Source organism: Saccopteryx leptura, chromosome 3 (genome assembly GCF_036850995.1).
Source record: "Saccopteryx leptura isolate mSacLep1 chromosome 3, mSacLep1_pri_phased_curated, whole genome shotgun sequence".
Taxonomy (NCBI): domain Eukaryota; kingdom Metazoa; phylum Chordata; class Mammalia; order Chiroptera; family Emballonuridae; genus Saccopteryx; species Saccopteryx leptura.
In genome coordinates this window covers 70,177,505-70,198,413 of record NC_089505.1, presented here as the reverse complement: position 1 = coordinate 70,198,413, position 20,909 = coordinate 70,177,505, and the positions used below count along the sequence as shown (strand labels likewise).

The window sequence follows — 20,909 nt, the reverse complement described above, 5'->3', positions numbered from 1 at the left end:
GACCTGAACTTTTTCTTCTCTAATTTACTTTTTAAAAAGAAAGCTGTACAACAAAACCGGTCAAAATATTACCAGCAGCATTATAGCGTAAGCGCCTAACAGGAAGCTGTTTTGTTTGTAAGTGGCTGACATTGAGCTCTTGGTTGCCAAGGCATCTGTTTCAAAGGCATCCACCTGGGACAACCACATTGCCAGCTACACAAGCTGATGGCGAGCCAGGCCACCTCTCCCATGATGTTCCCTTTGAGAAAGCCCTGGGTCACTTAGGTGACCGCCACTTGCTTCAGCCCTCCTTTGCTCCCGAAGTTTAACTACTGCTCTTATGTTCTAAATTCACCAATAGAACCTCAGATTTCAAGGCACCCCACCCTTCACCTCAATAAAGGCAGGATCCTAGGTCCACTCTGTTTCTCTACCTGTGACGGTGCCGAGTGGTCCTCGGGCCTGTTGTGTGTCCTCCAGGACTTGTAAGTACAGTAGTTCCCCTTCTCCACAGGAGACGTGTTCCAAAACCCCAGTGGGTGCTTGAAACTGTGAACAATACCAAACCCTATATATACTGTGATTTTCCTCATACAGTTCAATGATAAAGTTTATTTTATAAATTAGGCATAATACGAAATTAACAACAATACCTAATTATAAAATAATTATACCGATATACTGTGATGAAGGTATGTGAATGTGGTTCCTCCCTCTCTCAGAATAGCTTCTTGTCCTGTGCTCACCCTTCTTCCGGTGCTGATGTGAGATGACACAATGCCTATGTGATGAGGTGAATGATGTAGCCATTGTCACCTAGCGTTAGGCAGTTGTGAGGGTGACTCAAGCAGAGGCACCCCAGTACTGTGGAGGTCAAACTGATAACCTAGACGGCTACTAAGTGGCGAACAAATGGGTCATGTGTACATCACAGAGTCACTGGACAAATGGATCAACCAGTCAGGACAGAGCAGGACAGCACAAGAGTCATCCTGCTGTATTGAGAACATTGCAAAATTCAAAACATGAATTGTTTATTTCTGGAATTTTCCATTTGGTATTCTTGGACCGTGGTTGACCACAGGCAACTGAAGGATGGAAAGAAAGCACAGATTTAGAAAAGGGGGGACAACTGTAATAACCCTGTTTTTTCAATGTTCCCGGGTGGTTGTTGCTGAAGCGTGTGATATAATCCCAGTAAGAACCACAGGGCTGGTCCAGCCACCTTGGCTTTGGTTGGGGACATGTCTGTGGAGGAGGCCACGAGTAGTATGGGCCCAGGTGAGTGCCCTAGTGACACAACAGCACCCAAACTCAGATAATTTCTTTCCTAGACTTTAGAAAGTATTCCCAAGGGAGGAAGTGGACATTCCCGGCGTGAGCCTGGAGCACATGGGTTCCCCTCATCCACTACACAGAGCCCGTTTTCGGTGCAGTAAGAAGTTGAATAGTCACTCTTGTTTTTGTAATAACAGGTTTAATTGTTCTTCTCAAGATTTTTGCTAAAAATAACAAAATCCTTTGGAAAAAAGTAAATAGAAAAAAATAAAATCCTCATTTTAAAAGGAGAGAATAACTGAAAAGAATAGAAAATAGGAATGTATTAGGCTAGAATTGGGGCAAACATTGAATCCAGAGAATTAGAAAGATGATTTAAGCCAAACCCCCAAAATTCTCAATGGCATTTATCCACACAGGTCACGGGAGCATTGGTTCTGTGGTCTTTGGGGCCTGGTAATGTGAGCCAAGACTGACCCTGCCCAAGGCGGGGAGTTTCATAGGAGACCATTCCCATATTGAGTTTGAATCAGGGTGAGGCTGAGTCAAAGACATCTGTTGACAAGGAGAAAATCTGAACAACACTCGGATAAGAAAAAACAGGTTACATCAAGAACAGGAGCAGTTTAATTGAATTATGAGTAGCAATTATGGAAAACAGAAGAAAATAGTGCCTTTAAATATCACTTTATAATCTACACTCAGCAGAGAGAATTCAAAAGTGAGAGAAAGCAATATAGATCTTTTAAAACAAATAAATGGAACTGTTTACCTGAAACCTATTTACTCTGATTGATTAATGTCACCCTGTTAAATTTAATTTTTTATTCTATTTCTTTAAAGACTGTATTGATTTTAGAGAGAGGAGAAAGGGGGCGGATAGGAGCAGAAAGCATCAACTCGTAGTAGTTGCTTCTCATGTGTCTTGACCGGGCAGGCTGGGCAGTTTAAACTGGCAACCTCAGCATTGCAGGTTGACACTTTACCCACTACGCCAACACAGATCAGGCTAAATTTAATTTGCTAAATAAAGAAAATTAAAGAAAAACAAATAAATGGAGAAAATCATTGTCTGTAGAATGAAAATATAGTTTTAAATTCTTGACAATAATAACAGCTAATACCAAAGTGGTTCTGGTGGGGTATGAAGACTTTACATATCCTGATGTTTACACATCATCTAGCAGAAGAGACAGGCTTTCATTTACTAAAATGCTGATAAGGTAATTCTGCATGCAGTAATATTTTATGGTAGTGACCATACAAATAGAATCATAATGTATAACTAGAAGCGATTAAAAGCGGTTACAAACTAGAAGCAGTTAAAAGTGTATGGTGAAGAACTTAGTAAATCAAAAGATGACAATAGTAAAAAGATGAAATCATGTTGAATTTTTGGCACATATATGACATAAATATAAGGTGAGATAATTACGTTGAATACAATGGGATAAACACTTCAATTAAGTACAGAGAATCGTCTTGGATTAGCATTCCAGTCTATGCTATTTATAATATATGTGTCTAAAGTATAAAGATAACAAATGTCAACAAAGAGACAAAATTATATACTAAGGAAACATTACTAAAAAGAAAGCCGGGTAGCCCTATTAAGGTCGTACAAAATACATGTTACTACATCATTCTATTTATGGGAAATTCTAAAGCAACTCTCTTGTTTCAGAATGAGTGTGCCGGTGTTATGCTTATAGGAAAAGGCAGAAAAATAGATGACCCCAAATGTCAGTATGCTGGTATACCATGAGAGGCTTAGACAGAATGGGAAACAAAGAGAAATCCTGAGTGCCTTGGGGAGCCTTCATGTTCTATTTCTTGACTTGAAAGTTGACCACATAATGTAAACTGTAAATCTATATTTATATAATACCGACTATATTCATAAAGTATCATATGTTATATTTATATACATATAATATGATAGAATACAAAATACGATATGACAAATAAAATATATTATTAATTATAATTGGTTACATATCAAATTTTTTTTAATTTTTTTTTGTATTTTTCTGAAGTTGGAAATGGGGAGGCAGTCAGACAGACTCCCACATGCATCTGACCGGGATCCACCCGGCATGTCCACCAGGGGGGAGATGCTCTGCCCATCTGGTACGTTGCTTTGTTGCAACCAGAGCCATTCTAGCCCCTGAGGTAGAGGCCATGGAGCCATCCTCAGCACCCGGGCCAACTTTGCTCCAATGGAGCCTCGGCTGTGGGAGGGGAAGAGAGAGACAGAGAGGAAGGAGAGGGGGAGGGGTGGAGAAGCAGCTGGGCACTTCTCCTGTGTGCTCTGGCCAGGAATCAAACCCGGGACTCCTGCACGCCATGCCAACGCTCTACCACTGAGCCAACCGGCAGGGCCCATATCAAAATTTTTATATTGATAGAATATAAACTATAATAAATATATAAGGTTTATACAATATAAAATATATTTTTCAAAACAAATATATGGGCCTGACCTGTGGTGGCGCAGTGGGATAAAGCGTTGACCTGGAACACTGAGGTTGCCGGTTCGAAACCTTGGGCTTCCCTGGTCAAGGCACATATGGGAGTTGATGCTTCCTGCTCTTCCCCCTTCTCTCTCTCTCTCCCCTCTCTCTAAAAAAAAAATCAATCAATAAAATATTTTTTAAAAAACCCCAAAAAACAAATATATGTAAGAAACAGTCAAGGTAAGAAATGTCTTATGTTGTGATGGTAAGCATTTACAAAAGAAGTTGAAGGAAGAATAATGTTATTAAAGGAGATTTTGACAAAAATTAATGAAAAGACAGCCTTCTTGCCAAAAATCTTGATTGATAAAACAACACCAAAATTGAAAACATGTGGTGAAGAACTTTTTGGAAACAGTCAATAGATGACAGACTAAAAGGAGAAATCAGCAAGATATGCCTCCAATGAGAAAGAATTGGATGTGGGGAAACAGGGAATAGCAGTTGGAAGGACCTACTTGAGTAAAGGCTGGGAGATCTGGTATGGCCTGTCTTGTCCTGAAATTATGAGGGGAGGTGTGGCCAAGTCTGGGTAAATGCGGTAGAGCCATTAGTCCTGGTAGAAATGGATCAGTCCAGCTCCCAAAAGGCCCTTCCCATCCTCATAAGAGCCCCAGGGTTCCCTTGGCAATGGTGTCCTGTCCCATTATACAGATAAGAGGACTGAGGCTCCACAGAATGTCCTGGTTCACTCTGAGGGCAGTGTTATATGTGCTCTGCTCCCTGCTGCATGTCTAGCACCTAGCACAGTGCATAGCCATGGCAAATGTTCAGATTTATTTATGAGTGTTTCAAGTATCATAGCCTCTCCACAAATTCAGAATATTTTGTAAAGTGAACTCCTATACTGCCAGTACCAGGGAGAAAGTACACAGACAGCTAACAGTGTCCAGCCTGTGTGCTGTAAACACATTTGAGCAGTATTTCTTCTGCTCATTATCAGCATCTGCACATTGTTCCTCTTTATGTCCGCTTCCTGCCCAGTCCCCTGCTTCTGCTTAGCGGAATTAACCATCCCCCCAAACTGCCCTCTCTGTAGTCACATGGAGATGTTAATTCTTAATGGTGTCTGGACTAGCTTGGTAGATCCCCTAAGATATGAAGCAATTCACTGGGGAACTTCCTCTTTCAGGGACAGTCCAGTGGCAAATGCTTAGTGGAATCCACCTCTTCAGTAACAGAGCACGTTGCCGGCACTACAAATTTGAAAGAATTAGGCCACCAGAGGGGTGAGAGGAAAAGTGTGGAGATGAGCCCAGCCCACTCCCTCGGCTTCTTCTGACTCCTTTTCAAGAGGGAGTCAGCCTTTCAGAAGTCCGTCTAACTAAAGTGCCCTGCAGGCTTAAGGCTCAGAACCTTGCGCTCTTGAATTGGGGTCTTTGGCAGAGTTGAGCCCAGGTGTGCACCAGAACCAGGACAGAGTCAACTCTTCAGAGAGGAACGCCCAGGTCTGGCAGGGTGGATGGCGCGCCCCCTGGAGGCAGAGCCTTGACCTGTCTCGGCGGGGTAATGAGGCTGGTAACATTCTGTTCCTCAGGACAGAGGTGCAGCCAAACTGGTTCTCAGCCTCCCTCTGAACACCTCCTTATCCTAGAAAGGAGGACGCTTAGCTCCAGAGACACAATGCATTTGTCAGAGGTCATTGGGTTCCTTGTCCCTCAGGGCTGACTCTCCCCTCACCCCCTCCAAAACCCATCTATGTCACACTGCTGCCCTTCCTACCTCACAGCAGTGAGTGATCTTTTGCTTTTGTTTTTAATCTATTTCGTGTATTGTGACAGAGTTCTGGTAACAGAAAGCATAATCTGTGTTCCTTTTCTTTTTTTATAATTTTTTTTAAAATTCTGTGTTCCTTTAGTGTGCCGGACGGTATGCCAAGTCCTGATCAGCTCAAACAGAGAAATGAAGCAACAGAAGTCTGGTTGAGATGCTGTGTTTTTGGCAAAAAATAAACTTTAAGTTTCAATTCACTTTACATGAAGGGTAAATATTCAGATTGGGGAAAGGATGCTGTGGCCTCAGTGGACCACAGCCTGGAGAGAGTTGTCAGGAAAGGCAGAGCAAGCCAGGCAAGGTCAGGGGGAGGTGGGGGTGAGGGAAGGAGAGGGAGATTCAGTAGATACCACAAAGAGGGGAGCATTTGTGGGCTGGAATAACTGTTTAGAACTTAGCAGCAATCACGCTAAAGGTGTGAGTGCAGGGCTTGTGGGAACCCTGAAAACAGGCTGAGAGTCACACAGAAGTCCAATGGCTTTCTAAACTCAAACTGAAACCAGAAATCCACAAACAGCACACTCCCATCTGGGCTGAAGTCAGGGTCACTGCTCTCAGTTCTGGCCTCTGACCATGAGGGGCCCTCGAGATGGGTTTGAGTTCAGCCATCCCTTGTTGAGGCTTCCTGTGTGACCAGGCCTGGGCTGTGGCCAGAACAGAGACAGGGTTCACTATCAGTTAGGTTTTGGCCCCTGACCCTGCTGCTCCCAGAGGGATGTTCCGAGTATTCTGTGAGAACAGAGAGAGACCAGGCTCCCTGCGTTCTTTGAGGGAGGTGGGGATGGACACCTGAGACAGGTGACATGAGTGGGGAGCGACATGGAAAGGGGTCATCCTGACAGGTTATCAAAATCTGGGGCCAGGAGAGCTCACATGTCACTTTTTTGTTTGCTGAGAAGGGGGCTCCTGAGAGAGGGGAGGTTTCAGGGAACCCAATTCAGAAAGAGCCCTAGGTGTCGCCCCTGATCCCCAGAGAAGGGACAGGTCCAGTGATGTCAGGCATCCAGGACTTACTCCCTCCAAGCCCAAGCTGTTGCTGCCACCCCTGCTGTGACTGTGTAGGTGGAAGAGAGATGCAAAGCACAGTCCTTCATCTGCACTGGGTTACAACCTAGAGAAGCACACAGGCAGAAGCTGCAGGTGTGAGGACTGGGGACATGGTGTAGAACTGTGTGTTCTCATGCTCTGACCACATCTCCTCCTGAAATTTATGGGTTTACTGTAGAATAGTCTATGCCTTCTAGTTTAAGGAAGAAGCCAACATATAGCATGACTCCTGTGCCCACACAGATCAGGTCAGAGCTGCAGGAGATGACCAATGCCACTGGGATGACTCCACCTCCTTGGGCCTTCCAGCTATGACTGCTCCCTGAGAAACAGGTGCCTGGATGGGGAGAGTAGGACGTTGTTTCTTTGAAAGGAGAAGACTCCTTGGAGATATTGTAATAAATAGAAATCATGACCTCTGAATGGGACGTGTAGGAAGCAGACTTCTCCAAAGGATTGGGTTGGCATGAAGGACCCTCCTGTTATATTTTCCTGAACTCCAGTCTTTCCCTCTTGTCCCTAGTGCTGATTTGGATACCTGCTATTCACATCCTGGGAATTCTGGGGGAGGATATGGACACAACGGGACCCTGACCTCCTATACCAGGGCCTGGTAGGGAGTAGGACACACCACATTACTGGCAAAATTTCACCAAGTCATCCTTGGTCCCACACATTTTTTATGAGGCTGAAAGGCCTGTGCATCCTTGCACCTTCTCCATTCCTAGATTCCCAGGTGAACAGAGATCTGGTTCATGCTGCAGGTGCTGGGAGAAAACCATCCCCACCTGGATGCTTCGGTGACCACACACAACAGAGTGTAACATGGGTGACAGGAGGGCCAGGGAGAGCCACCTCCTCTCAGACAGCCCTGACCAGCAATAGCTCCCTAATCATGAGAGGTGCCCAGTTGTGGACACGGGGACACCCTCACTCTCTGTCAGCACAGCAGTCTTCCTGGGGTGGGCTCTGGAAGAGGACATGGGGGTGGAGGGGTGGGACCCAGGGCAGAAAAGGCACAGGGACTGCACCCAGAACCGGTGCCATCAGAGAGCACACAATCCTGTGCTGTCTCATGAGCTGAGGACAGGCTAGTTGGTCTGCGTAAAACAAGACCTCTGGGGAAGCCCCTCAGTGGGTGGCCTCCTAGGGCTTTAGGAGAAAGTCACTCAGAGCATGGAGGGACGTTCAGCAAATTCTCTAGTTCAGTGACATGATTCTGGCAGTGGCTTGCCATGTTCTTTCAAACCTTCCTTGTGGGGGAAAAAAAAACCTAGAAAAGCCAGATAAAAAAATTTAAATGTTTGATGTCAAGGAAAAGAGAATTTGCACAGTGAAAATAAAGAAAGTAGGAAACTGGGTTTTGAATTCCCTCAATCCCTGGTTGGACCGCAGTGACCCACCTGCTGCCGGCAGCAGGAAGTATCTCTGGGGGAAGAGAACACCACTCAGAGTCTGAATGTCTGTATAAGTTGTCCCAGCTGCATCAGACGGTGTGGTCAGGGAACAGCCACGGAGAGGAGTCTGAGAAGAGGGGATTTATTAGAAAACCCAGACCTTACATGATGTGACAGGAGCCAGGAAGTGATGCTCTGTAGGTGGCAGGAGGAAAGAGGGCGCATCACGAAGCAGCTCACCTGAAGCACAGGTGTGTGTGGACACAGGTGTGTGCGGCTGCCAGTGTGAGAAGCCAGAATGTCCAGCCGCCTACATGGGCATCTGAAGGGGAAGCTCCCTGAAAGTCCTAGGGGAAGCTGTTGCTCTGTGTGGCCACCCTCTGCGGTGGCTGGTGGAGGCTGATGTCAGTGTTGTCATCAGGGTTGGCAACTGGGAAGATGAACTCCACGTGGAAGAAGGCAGAGTGAACTGTCTCCCATGTTCTGTCTGGTTTGACAGGTGTTCACAGCAGGAAGGTAAGTCTGCTACTGGTCACTCCATCCTGCCTGCTTCTTCTTGTGTGCCTTTCGGTTTGACTGTGACATTCCCCTTTTAGTGTTTATTCCCTTGAACATGTTGATGCCAAAGTCCCTGCCTGAAACCCCTTCACCTGGTTCACCTGTGAGCATGTATATACATTGTTCTTTCCCATTATTGCATTGCCTCGATTTGGAAAAGTGTGTTTCAGTATAAATTTTCAATAGCAGTATCTTTCACAAACTCAACTGGTACCTTAGGAATAGAATTTTACACAATATTGTTTTTATATCCATTTATATTTTTATATACACTTACATCTTGAATGTCCCTTCACACAACATTGTAATTTTCCCTGGAGGAAATACATATTTTATATATATATATATATATATATTTTTTTTTTTTTTTCTTTTTTGTATCTTTCTGAAGCTGGAAGCGAGGAGAGACAGTCAGACAGACTCCCGCATGCGCCCTACCGGGATCCACCCGGCACGCCCACCAGGGGCGACGCTCTGCCCCTCTGGGGCGTCGCTTCGCCACGACCAGAGCCACTCCAGCGCCTGGGGCAGAGGTCAAGGAGCTATCCCCAGCGCCCGAGCCATCCCTGCTCCAATGGAGCCTCGGCTGCGAGAGGGGAAGAGAGAGACAGAGAGGAAGGAGGGGGGGTGGAGAATCAAACGGGCATCTCCCCTATGTGCCCTGGCCGGGAATCGAACCCAGGTCCCCCGCACGCCAAGCCGATGCTCCACCGCTGAGCCAACCGGCCAGGGCCACATATTATATTTTTGATATGTACATCTCTGAATGTATTACAGGTATATCATAAGTTTTGATGCTACTGTCAGTGGCATCTTTTATTGTCAATTACATTCTATCTTTTGTGCATCACTGTGATATAGGAATGCATTCGATTTTTGTAATTTGATATTGTCTCTAGCAACCTCGCTAACACTTATTTTGCCCCAAATATAGCCGTACATACTGGTGGATTTTTAAAATATGAACAATCATTTATAAAGAAAGACACCTTTTTTTTCTTTAATTTTCATAGCTTTTATTTATTATTGCCTTTCTGGACTAGGACGCAGTGTTACCACATTAGGTATGATGTTCGCTGAAGACAACCTCTATCTAATTAGGGAAATTCCTCTTTATTCCTAGTTCACTGAGAGTTTTATCATAAAGGCATTTGAAATCAACCAGTGCTTATTATTTTATTTTTTAAGTTATAATCAGTCAAGGGCTAATCAGAACACAGAAGCCCCACTGTGTATTTCAGCGGAGGAAATTCAATGTAAGGAATTTGTTAGGCTGATGTTGGAACACAAATGGAGCAGACAGAGAACTCTGCCTGGAAGTCTGGGAGCACTCTGATCTAATCCTGGTACCAGGCTGAGTTTATAGATATATGATTGAGAGATAACTGATGTATAAAGTCCTGCTAGTTTCAAGTGTCCAACTTCATGGTTCAGTGTATGTATATATAGGAACGTGCTCACCACAATATGTCTTCTTAATATCCATCACCTCATAGAGTTACACATAGAGTTTCTTTTCCTGTGATGAGAACTTTTAACAATTTTCTGTCTTAATTATGTAGACTCTTACCAATTTTCAAATATAGTATGTTCTTTCAAACCTTCCTTGTGGGAAAAAAAACCTAGAAAAGCTGGATAAAAAATTTTAAATGTTTGATGTTATTTACTACAGTCACCACGCTGTCGAGGACCAAAAAACTCAACAGGATTTTTAGAGTTTGGATATCTGTGGGTGTGGTAAGGTACCAAAGAATTGCAAGAATTAATATTAATATTTTAGGAGGAAAAGTCAGGCTTCTTGCCCCGTCCTTTCTTTAGAGAATGGAGGGAGAAGGAAGTGGGAGTTTCCTGGCTTACAAGGACATACTATGTACTGAGGTAAGAAACCCCCTTTTACTAAGGAGCTTAAAAGACATTTTTATAATTTAGGGCAAGCATACAGAGAGGTTTTGTAAATATGATTTTTATACCTGTGTGTGATTTATATCAGCTCAGGATGACTGATCGCATTCATGCTTAGGAAGGGCTATTATATTGTAAATAGAAAGGTTTTTGTGCTGAGTTTGAATGACAAGAGGAAGGAGACTTGGACCCCCTCCCTTCCCCACACCTGAGAGGAAGAAGGTAAACAGCTACCATGTGTATGTGTGGGGGGTAATATTTGAGTGGTCCTTTTCTCTCCCCTTTCTTTCTCCTAAATGGGCAATTTACAAATGCTTATCCTCTGGCATCATGTAAGCCCCCTCCCATCTTGAAGTCGGTGTGATTGATGTATGTACCTCCAGACAAAGGAATAGGAGATAGACACTAAAAAATTTGGGAATGTCTTTTGATACATAAAACAACATTTTTCGCTATTGTGTTACCTTGTAAGTTTTAATATGTAGGAATGTTTTTTATAAATCCTACAGACAAATGTTATAAGCTTGTTAATGATTGTATCATGTCCCCCCTTCTTTTCCCCCAACCTATATGTGGTCAAGGGTATATAACCAGCCTCAGGGCTATATTCGACACTGCACGATTTGGGTCAGCTATACCCCGTGTTTGTCATACACAACTGGCTTAATTAATAAAACTCCTCAAAAATTCATTTGGACTTGGTGTCTCTAGGTAAACCCGTGGAAGTAAGGTATGGTACTTTACAACAGGAGACAGAGGTGCTGGGAACTGACTGTAAGCTGACAGTCTTCCCAACCCCCCTCCTCACCTGCCTGATTAAGTTGCAAAAGGCTGTTAAGCTGTAGTGCTGGAATGTATTTGCTCATTTTACCTCCCCTGTTCCCGGAAGGACTGGAAGGAAGTTACTTCTTTGTGTAAGATTGGCATGTTTCAATATAGTGAGGTTTTTTACACTTGGTGGTTTTCTTGAGTTGCCTTGGAAACATAATTTCCACTTTGCCCAGTAAATGAAGAAAGATGCAGTTTCTGGGCATGGCCGTGTCTTGTGGCTGTGCTAGGGCAGTATTTTCTGCTAGCAGGAACTGTGAAGCCCTTCTGAAACCCATCTTATTTGTCTTTAATTCTTTGCATCTATTTTCGTCAGTTCTGTACCGTTCTCACTTGAGACCTGAAGAAACTTGTCGCGGCTGGCCCTCGGTACCACGCTACACATTAAATCCTCACGATTTAATTATTTTATAACTAAAAATCTGTTCCTTTGACCACCTTCATTCCCCTCCCTGTGCCTCTGCCTCTGGCAACCACCAGTCTGTTCTCTGTATCTGTGGGTTAGTTTTTTAAAGTCTCCTGATACAAGTGAGATCATAGGGTATTTGTCTTTCTGTGTCTCATTTACCTCACGTAGCATAATGCTCTCATGCTCCAACCATGTTCTTGCAAATGGCAGGATTTCTTTGTTTCTATGGCAGAATAATATTCCCTTCTACATACACCACATTTTCTTCCATTCATTTATCGACAGACACTTAGATTGTCTCCACATCTTGCTTACTATAAATAACACCGCAGTGAATATGGGGGTGCATGTGTGTTTTCAAGTTACTGTTGTTGTAAAGTGCCAAAAGCTACAGAATTAATAATATTTTAGGAAGTTTAAAGAACATTTTATTAATTTGGGCTAGGCATGCAGAAATATTTTGTAAGTGTAATTTTTATGCTTGTGTGATTAGCATCAAAACTAAGATGCCCAATGGCATTGTGTGGTAAATGCAGAAGAGGAAAGAGACTTGGATTCTCTGACCTTCCCCCATACCTATGGGAGGAGGGGTGAATAGTTAGCCAGGTACAGGAAGAAAAAGATTAAATTAAAATCTTTTCTTATACTGATGAACCATTTACAGGCATCTGTCTCTATGGAAACTACCCCTCCCCTCCTGAAAGCATGTAGTTAATGTATGTATCTCTAAACAAAAGGTATAAACTTATGCCGTGATGTCAGGTTATCTCCCCTCCCATGTACAATCAGGAGTATATAAACAGTTCCTGAACTGTTTTTAGGGGCTGCACAATTTGGGTCTGTTGCCCTGTGTCAGCCAAATGTGGCCAGTATATTTAATAAATTTCCTCCTTTGATAAAATTTTCAAAAACTTATTTGGACTACGTGCCTCTAGTACACCCACAGATTTGTGGATTTAGTTACTTTACAACACTGTTTTTCTTTTCTTTAAATAAATACCCAGTAGTGGAGTTGCTGGATCTATTTAATTTTTGAGGAACTGTCCCACTGATTTACATAGGTGCTGCCCCAATTTACATTCCCACCAGCAGTGTAAGAGGGTTCCTGTTCTGAACATTCTTGCCAACATTAATTATTTCTTGTCCTTTTTATCATCCCAGCTTGAGATTTGCTACACTGCTCAGTAATCTGAGTTGTGGGGGCACAACTATAGAAATGCTGCTTTTTTTTATTATTAAGTGAGAAGGCAGGAGGCAGAGAGACAGACACTTACATGTGCCCTGACTGGCTCCACATGGCAAGCCCCCTACCGGGTGATGCTTTGCTCATTTGGGGTGGTTGTTCTGTTGTTTGGTAATTGAGCTATTTTAGCGCCTGAGGTGAGAACTTCGTGCTTTCCTCAGCGCCAGGGGCCAACTTGCTAGAGTGCCCATGACCGCAGGAGAGAGAGAGAGAGAAGGATAAGGGGGAGTGGTGGAGAAGCAGATGGCTGCTTCTCCTGTGTGTCCTCACTGGTAATCGATCCTGGGAATTCCACATGCTGGTTAATGCTGTATCGCTGGGCCATTCATCCAGGGCCAGAATCTTTCTTTGTTTAGTCTTTTGCATGCACAACACAATCTTCTTTGCAATATGTGAGGAGTCCGGCTGGGTAAGGGGTAGAGCTGGGTATCTCTTGTTTTCCTCCTCACGGTGGCAGGGACAGACATGGTTTTGTTGCGCCTAATATTTAAATAAAGGTTGAGATCACTGCTTCATAATATATACAAGGTGTGACACATATAAACTTTCTGTGAAATACAAAACATGTCTCATAGTGTCAAAAGCTGAAATTCTGAAAATCAAAATGTCAGACAATTCAGAAAGATTATAGGCTACTTTTTAGCTGTATGGCACATCTGTCTGGCTCATTTGCCTAACACATGTTTCCCACAGTTTGGGTGGATATTTGCTGATTGATTCTTTAAAGGAAATGAACTCTGTCAAATAGTAATAAATGTTAATATTATATTAATAAATATTATTAATCATCATAATAATATTATACTTATATAATATAAAAACAGGAAAAGAATTTAGTATCTCCTCCAGCACGGTTGGTTGACATTCCTTTTTCTCCTGTATCGTTTCAGAAACTTTCTTTCAGTCACATAACTTGTTACTATGATGTCTGACTTATTCACATCTTTGTCAAATTTGTGAAAACTATGATCAAGTTTCTTTCGTTTGTCCCTGGCTGGTAGGCTCAGTGGAAAAGCATCACCCCAGCATGTGGATGTCCCAGTGTGCTTTCGGTCAGAGCCCACAGGGGAAGCAACCATCTGCTTCTCCAACCATCCCTCTCCCTTCTCTCTACTCTGTCTCTCTTCCTCTCACACAACCATAGCTGGATTGGTTTGAGTTTGTTGGCCTCAGGTGCCGAGGTTGGCTCTGGGGCCTTCGCCTGAGGTGTTAAAAAAATGGCCTGGGTGTTGAGCAACAGCCCTTAGTGACTTGCCAAGTAGATCCCGGTTGGGGCACCTGCGGGAGACTGTGTCTCTCTGCCTTCACTCCACTCATTAAAAATAAAATAAAATAAAAGTTTCTATCTTTTGGTGAGGCTTTGCAAAGGGACCGAGCACATGAGAACCTTGAAAGTGGAGTTTCCGGAGTTCAAGGCAGCAAGTTCACTGCTGTGCTGAGGTCCAGTTTTTGAGGTCCCCACCCAATGGGGCAAGATCACTCTTCACACACCCCATTTAGAGGGGCCTGTGTGCCGTTGCTCTCCCACACACCCTCAGACCCGGGAGGACCAACACTTGTGTGTCTCATGTCCACCAAAACCCCCAGAGCAAAGGGCTTTACCACTCATCTTTTCCCCGGGCTCCACCCTCTACTGCAGTTGGGTCTAAATTCTTTTCTTTACCACCAGCATTTCTGTGGTCTAAAGAGCTTTAAAAATTACCATTTGCCTTGCCTGCTGTTGAAGGCACAGTGCATAGAGTTCCAACCTGGAGCGCCGAAGTCACCGGTTCGAATCCTGGGCTTGGTGGTCAAGGTACATATGAGAAATAATCAATGAACAGCTAGACTGAAGCAACTACTTCTCGTCCTCACACCCCTCTGTGAAACCAATTAATAAAATCATTTAAAAAATTAATATTTGCCAAAACTTTAAGTGATGTCAGCTGGAGGGTGGGTCCCCCTGTGTCACCAGAACCAGCTCTGACTCTGATGGCCCCCTGAGTGACCTCCCTCCTGCCTTAACCATCATCAGTAAGGGGAGCAGTTTCAGATTCACATCTTGATGATCCTCTCAACCTCTGGGGCCTCCGTACATCCACCTGCAGGGTCGGGAGGGGAGGGGAGAAGGATGATTTCTAGTTCCCACTGCACCCTCCCATCACCCGCCTGTGGAGCCCAAGTTCCCCTTCCAGACCTGACTGCAGCCCTGTCACCCCGGGGTTCCTGTAAGGGCGTCCTCGGCCCCTTCCTACAGCTCAGCATTTCTGTCCCTGACACTGGGACCTGGACCCGCTCTGTCCTGTCCGATGCAGACATGGTGCCCCACTGCTGCCCCTGCTGTGGGGGGGGGGGTGAGTGGGCCCAGGGAGGGGAGGTGGGCGGGTGGGGAAAGGGTGAATGCTGAGGCTGAGTCTCTGTATCCCCGCAGGGTCCCTGCAGCAAAACCAAACTATGAGTTACAGATGCTGGGATCTGTGATGGTGCAGGAGGGTCTGTGTGTCCACGTGCCCTGCTCCTTCTTCTACCTGTGGAAGTCGTGGTTTTCTTCTTTCAAACTCTACACCTACTGGTACCGGCATGAGGACAACCCATATGTCAATGATCCTGTGGCCTCAAACAATCAGATAAACCAGTGAAGAAAGAGTTCCCAGGCCGATTCCACCTCGGGGAACCCATGAAGAGTGACTGTTTCCTGAGCATCAGAGACGCCAGGATGAGTGACAGAGGAACTTACTTCTTCAAGGTGGAGATAGAAAATGAACAATATGGTTACCAATATAATAAGATCACTTTGCAAGTGACAGGTAAGGCAGGGGTCCCAAAGAACACCCAGGATTGCGGGATCCATTTAGAGAAGGACACTTGGGAACTCACTGATCCAGGCCTTGGGTCCAGGGTGGTGGGAAGAGACAAAGGACCCTCGGTTTGCTGAGCCCTGAGGCATGGGGTCCCTCTCAGGGTCACACTGTCTTCCCACCTCATGGAGTCCAAGCAACTTTCTTCCTTCTCTTCAGCCCTGACAGTGGAACCCTGTATCCATATTCTGGAGCCTCTGGAGGCCGGCCGCCCCGCACAGCTGACCTGCAGCCTGCCGGGGGCTTGTGAAGGGGGAAGTCATCTCATTTTCTTCTCGTTTGGGGAAGGTCTTAACTCCCTGAACCCTCAGACCCATCACTCCTCCAAACTCAGCTTCACCCCAAGACCCCAGGACCATAGAGCTATTGTCACGTGCCATGTAAAACGCCTGGAATGTCAGGTGACCAGACAGGGAACCATTCAGCTCAATGTCTCCTGTGAGTGTTGGAGGGATTACTGGGTCCTTGAGTGTAGGGGGTCAGGTGCCCGTGCGTGTGTGTGCATGTGTGTGTGTGTGTGTGCGCGCGCGCGCGCGTGTGTGTGTGTGTGTGTGTAGAGGAGAATGAGGTAACCTGAGGACACTCGTGCCTGGATCTGAGTAGAGGTGGGGGATGGGCCAGAGGACAGCAACCCACCTTCTTGATCCCACCATCCTCCTTGGGTTCAGGGTGACTTCCATCCACCCCTCCCCTCTGAAGCAGGGCCATGTCTTTCTGTCCCAGATGCCCCCCCAGAACCTCACCATAGGCATCTCCTTCAGAAATGTCACAATTAAGAAAGAGCCTCCCCTCTCTGTGGCTGAGACCTGTCCCTGGGGCAACTGTGGAGCAGGGGAGTGAATCAGTTTGAATGGAATCGGATAGGAGAAGGCAAGGTGAAAATCATCCTACTCCCTTCCTCACCTCTTTTGGATAGGATCCTGTACCTGTGTTCCTCACCTCTCTCTCCCTCTCTTTCCCTCTCTCTGTGTGTCTCTGTCTCTCTGTACTTCTCTCATCAAAGCCCTTAAGAGTCTGCAAAACACCTCATCCCTTTGGATCCTGGAGGGCAAGGCCATGCAGCTGCTCTGTGTGGCTGACAGCAACCCCCCTGCAGAGCTGAGCTGGGCCCTGCAGGACAGACTCTGAGCCCCTCCAGGCTCTCAGCCCCAAGGGTCCCTGGAGCTGCCTCAGATCCACATGGAGCACGGGGATGAATTCACTTGCAGAGCTCAGAAACCCTTGACAGGGTTCCTGTCAAGTTTCAATGAGTCTCTCTCTGTGCACAGCGAGTTGAAGAGAAGAGGGCAACTGGGAGTAGGATACCCGGGTTCTAAGAGAGCAGAGAAGCATGGCTGACCTTTCTCCTCCCTCCTTCCAGCCCCCCTCCCACCCCCGCAGCTGCTGGGCCCCTCCTGCTCCTGGGAGGACCAGGGTCTGCACTGCAGCTGCTCCTCCCGAGCCCAGCCGGCCCCCTCCCTGCGCTGGCGGCTGGGGGCGGGGCTGCTGGAGGGGAACCACAGCAATGCCTCCTGCAGGGTCACCTCCCGCTCAGCGGGGCCCTGGGCCAACAGCTCCCTGAACTTCAGCCAGGAGCTCAGTGCCGGCCTCAGACTCAGCTGCGAGTCCACGGGGCCCAGAGCGCCGCTGTCCTGTTGCTGCCAGGTCAGGGGCTCTAATGGGGGACAGGCTTAGGGAGAGAGGAGTGGGTCACAGAGAAGATGGAGCTGGGGGCGGGGCCGGCCTGGACGAGGTGATTGCTAGGACAGGGCCCTCCATCTCCTGCAGGAACAGAACCTACCGTGGGTTCTGCAAGGAGGTGGGGAGACAAGAGACTGAGACCTGTGTTGGGTGGTCTCACGCCCTCTCCTCTGCAGGGAAGTTCGTGTTCCCAGTGGGAGTGGTTCCTGCGGCTCTTGGAGGTGCTGGTGTCATGGCCCTGCTGTCCCTGTGCTTGTGTCTCCTGTTCCTTTACATTTAAGTCTGTGTTCTGGGGTATAGGGAGCTGTGTTGTAGGGAGAATAGGGAACACTGGATTCCACAAAAACAGAGCTGAGTACATCCAGAAAGAACTTTTTTGAGGGGGCAGGGTAACAGCTTTACTGAGATAAAATTCCCACATATTTAAAGTGGACAATTCAGTGGCTTTTAGTTTAGTCACGGAGTTGTGCACACATCAGCAGAATCAATTCTAAAATTTTATTAACTCAAAATGAAAGAAGAAAAAGAAAAAAAGATACCCCACATTTCTTGTCACCCTGCTTCTACCCACCCCCAGCCCCACTCACCACTGACCAATGTCCTGTCTCAGGACCTGCCTGTTCTGCACAGTTCATGTGAATGGACTCATACAGTACATGGTCCTTTGTGACTGACCTCTTTCACAGAGAATGGTATTGTCAAGGGTCCTGTGTCAGTACTTTCTTTTTATTTCCAAATAATATTGTATGGTATGGATGGGGCACATTTTATTTATTGGTTCATTGCAAGATCTTGGTGTATGGTATGGATGGGGCACATTTTATTTATTGGTTCATTCATTGATGGACATTTGGGCTGTTTCTCCTTTTGGTAATCACAAAGAAAACTGTTATGATCACTCGTGTGAAAATTTCTGTGTGTAAAGTGGTCTTTCTTTCTTTCTTTTTTTTTTGTATTTTTCTGAAGCTGGAAATGGGGAGAGACAGACCGACAGACTCCCGCATGCGCTGGACCAGGATCCACCGTCACGCCCACCAGGGGGCGATGCTCTGCCCACCAGGGGGTGATGCTCTGCCCCTCCGGGGCGTTGCTCTATTGCGACCAGAGCCACTCCAGCGCCTGGGGCAGAGGCCAAGGAGCCATCCCCAGCGCCTGGGCCATCTTTGCTCCAATGGAGCCTCGCTGCAGGAGGGGAAGAGAGAGACAGAGAGGAAGGAGAGGGGGAGGGGTGGAGAAGCAGATGGGCGCTTCTCCTATGTGCCCTGGCCGGGAATCGAACCCGGGAATTCTGCACGCCAGGCTGACACTCTACCACTGAGCCAACTGGCCAGGGGCAAAAGTGGTCTTTCTTGATGAAAATTCAGTTTTTGCCAAATGCCTGATCATCTAGGGCAGGGGTTGGGAACGTATGACTTGTAGGCCAGATGTGGCTCTTTTGATGGCTGCATCTGGCTTGCAGACAAATCTTTAATAAAAATAATAATAACAATAAAAATATAAAACATTCATTTCCTACCGCTCATGTTCATGGTCGTGGGTGACTGGAGCCAATCACAGCTGTCCTCCGGGACAACACCAAACTTTTATTGGATAATGCAAAACGTACACGGGTTGTTGTATGGCTCTCATGAAATTACATTTTAAAATATGTGGTGTTTATGGCTCTCTCAGCCAAAAAGTTTCTTGACCTCGGATCTATGGGGACACAGTACTCGCTTGCATGTCCGGAGAGTCTCCGAGTCTGGTCCCAGGGTCTGGGTGCCTCAGTTTTGTCAGGGAGTGGCGGCCCCTGCTCACTCTGGCTGCTGACTTCTTCCCTTAGAGTGAGAGCCCACAGGAAGCCAGCAGCCAGGAGACCCAGGTCAGGGATGGTGAGGACCCTGTCGTGGGCACAGCCACCTGGGTGAGTGGTGGGGTGTCTTCTCATGCAGTGTGGGGGGCGGGGCATGTCCGCTTAATGAGTCCAGACTGAGCTCCTCAGCATCTTCCCGAACCCGCCCCTCTGTGATCAGCCGGACAGACAGCTGGGAGCTGACTTCCCTCCATCTCCCGGAGCCCACGGTCAGCCTCCTGCCCACCCTGCTGACCACTGAGCCCACCTCCCTCTGCTGGCTACAGGCTGCCGGAACCATCTCCCCAAAACTGTTACATTGTCCCCATTCTGGGCATGTTGCTTCACCTCTTCTCACCTCAGCTTCCCCATTTGTAAATGGGGACAAAAAGGGTATTTTCGTATTGGGTTTTTGTGAGGATGAAATGTGATTATTATTCCCTGGGTATTTTTTAATCAATTGTAGTATTAGAAAATTTTAAATTCATGAATGAATAGTTTGAGTTCATGAGAAGTGTGAGTGGAAAAAGAGGATGAGAGAAAAACTGTTTCATCAGCCCAACTTCCCCTTGGGACCATGTCTGCCTTGTTCTTCTCTGACTCCTTCTCTCCTCTTCACTCAGGGTTCCAGAGAAAACCCTGGGCCAGACAGGCTCCCAGATGAAACGTTGCCTCCTGGGGCTTCCCCTCCATCAGAGGAGCAACAGGAGCTCCAGTACGTCAACCTCAGCTTTCCTGGAATGAAGCAGCGGGAGCCTCAGGACCAGGAGGCCACCAGCTCCCCTGTGTACTCAGAGATCAAGAAGACAAGCAAATAAAGACTCACTCAGAGCTCAGTCCTGACCGCAGGCATCACGGCCTCTCCGGGGAAGAAGTCAGGAGTAACTAATGCAGCAGGAGGAGACCTTGTGACAATATCAACATTAACTCCTGTGTGAGCGTCCCCAGGCAGGGCAGAGGGGACAGGTGACAGGATGACAGGGACTTGGGCTCACATGCAGGCTTCAGTGCTCCCTAAGGCATTGTCATCCAGCAATTCACTTCATTTCTGTTCCTCAGTTTCCTATTCTGTACAGCAGAGATCATGCATCCTACTGAAAGTTGATTGTGGTGAGCATTTAATATATTAACATACGAAAATCAACCAACAGAGCTTCTGTCCTGTGGTGTGTCCTCAGGGCTTCCTGGTCTCTCTCTCTCTCTCTCTCTTCCTTAACTCTCTTTTGAACAGAAACACACTGATGGGAAGTTCTTCTGAATTAGGGGTCACCAGGCACAGAGGACAGGGTGGCAGCGTTTCAATGTCATTTTTCATCCCCAAACTCTTTTTTTAATTAAAATTTTATATTTTTAATTTATTGTGTTGACACGGTTTCAAGTGTCCCACTCAATGTAACAGACTCTACCCACCTCATTGTGCCCCCACGTTCCATACAAACTCTCTTTCCACCCCCGTTTCACTCCCTTTGACCTGCTTCCCCTCCTTCCACGCCCCCTTTCCCTTGGACTTGCTGCCCTGTTGTCTGTATCTCTGTGTTATGAATATATAATTTGGATAGTTCGTTTTTCTTATTTGATCTTGTCCCCTCTTCCCCCTTCCTTCTGACAGCTGTCCATCATTCCCTGTG

General features: G+C 46.3%; 1 pseudogene; it reads left to right on the top strand.

Annotated features, from left to right (window-relative positions):
• The first annotated feature begins 1,226 nt into the window (after positions 1–1,226).
• Positions 1,227–20,303, top strand: LOC136398207 (sialic acid-binding Ig-like lectin 5; annotated as a pseudogene).
• The last annotated feature ends 606 nt before the right edge of the window (positions 20,304–20,909 follow it).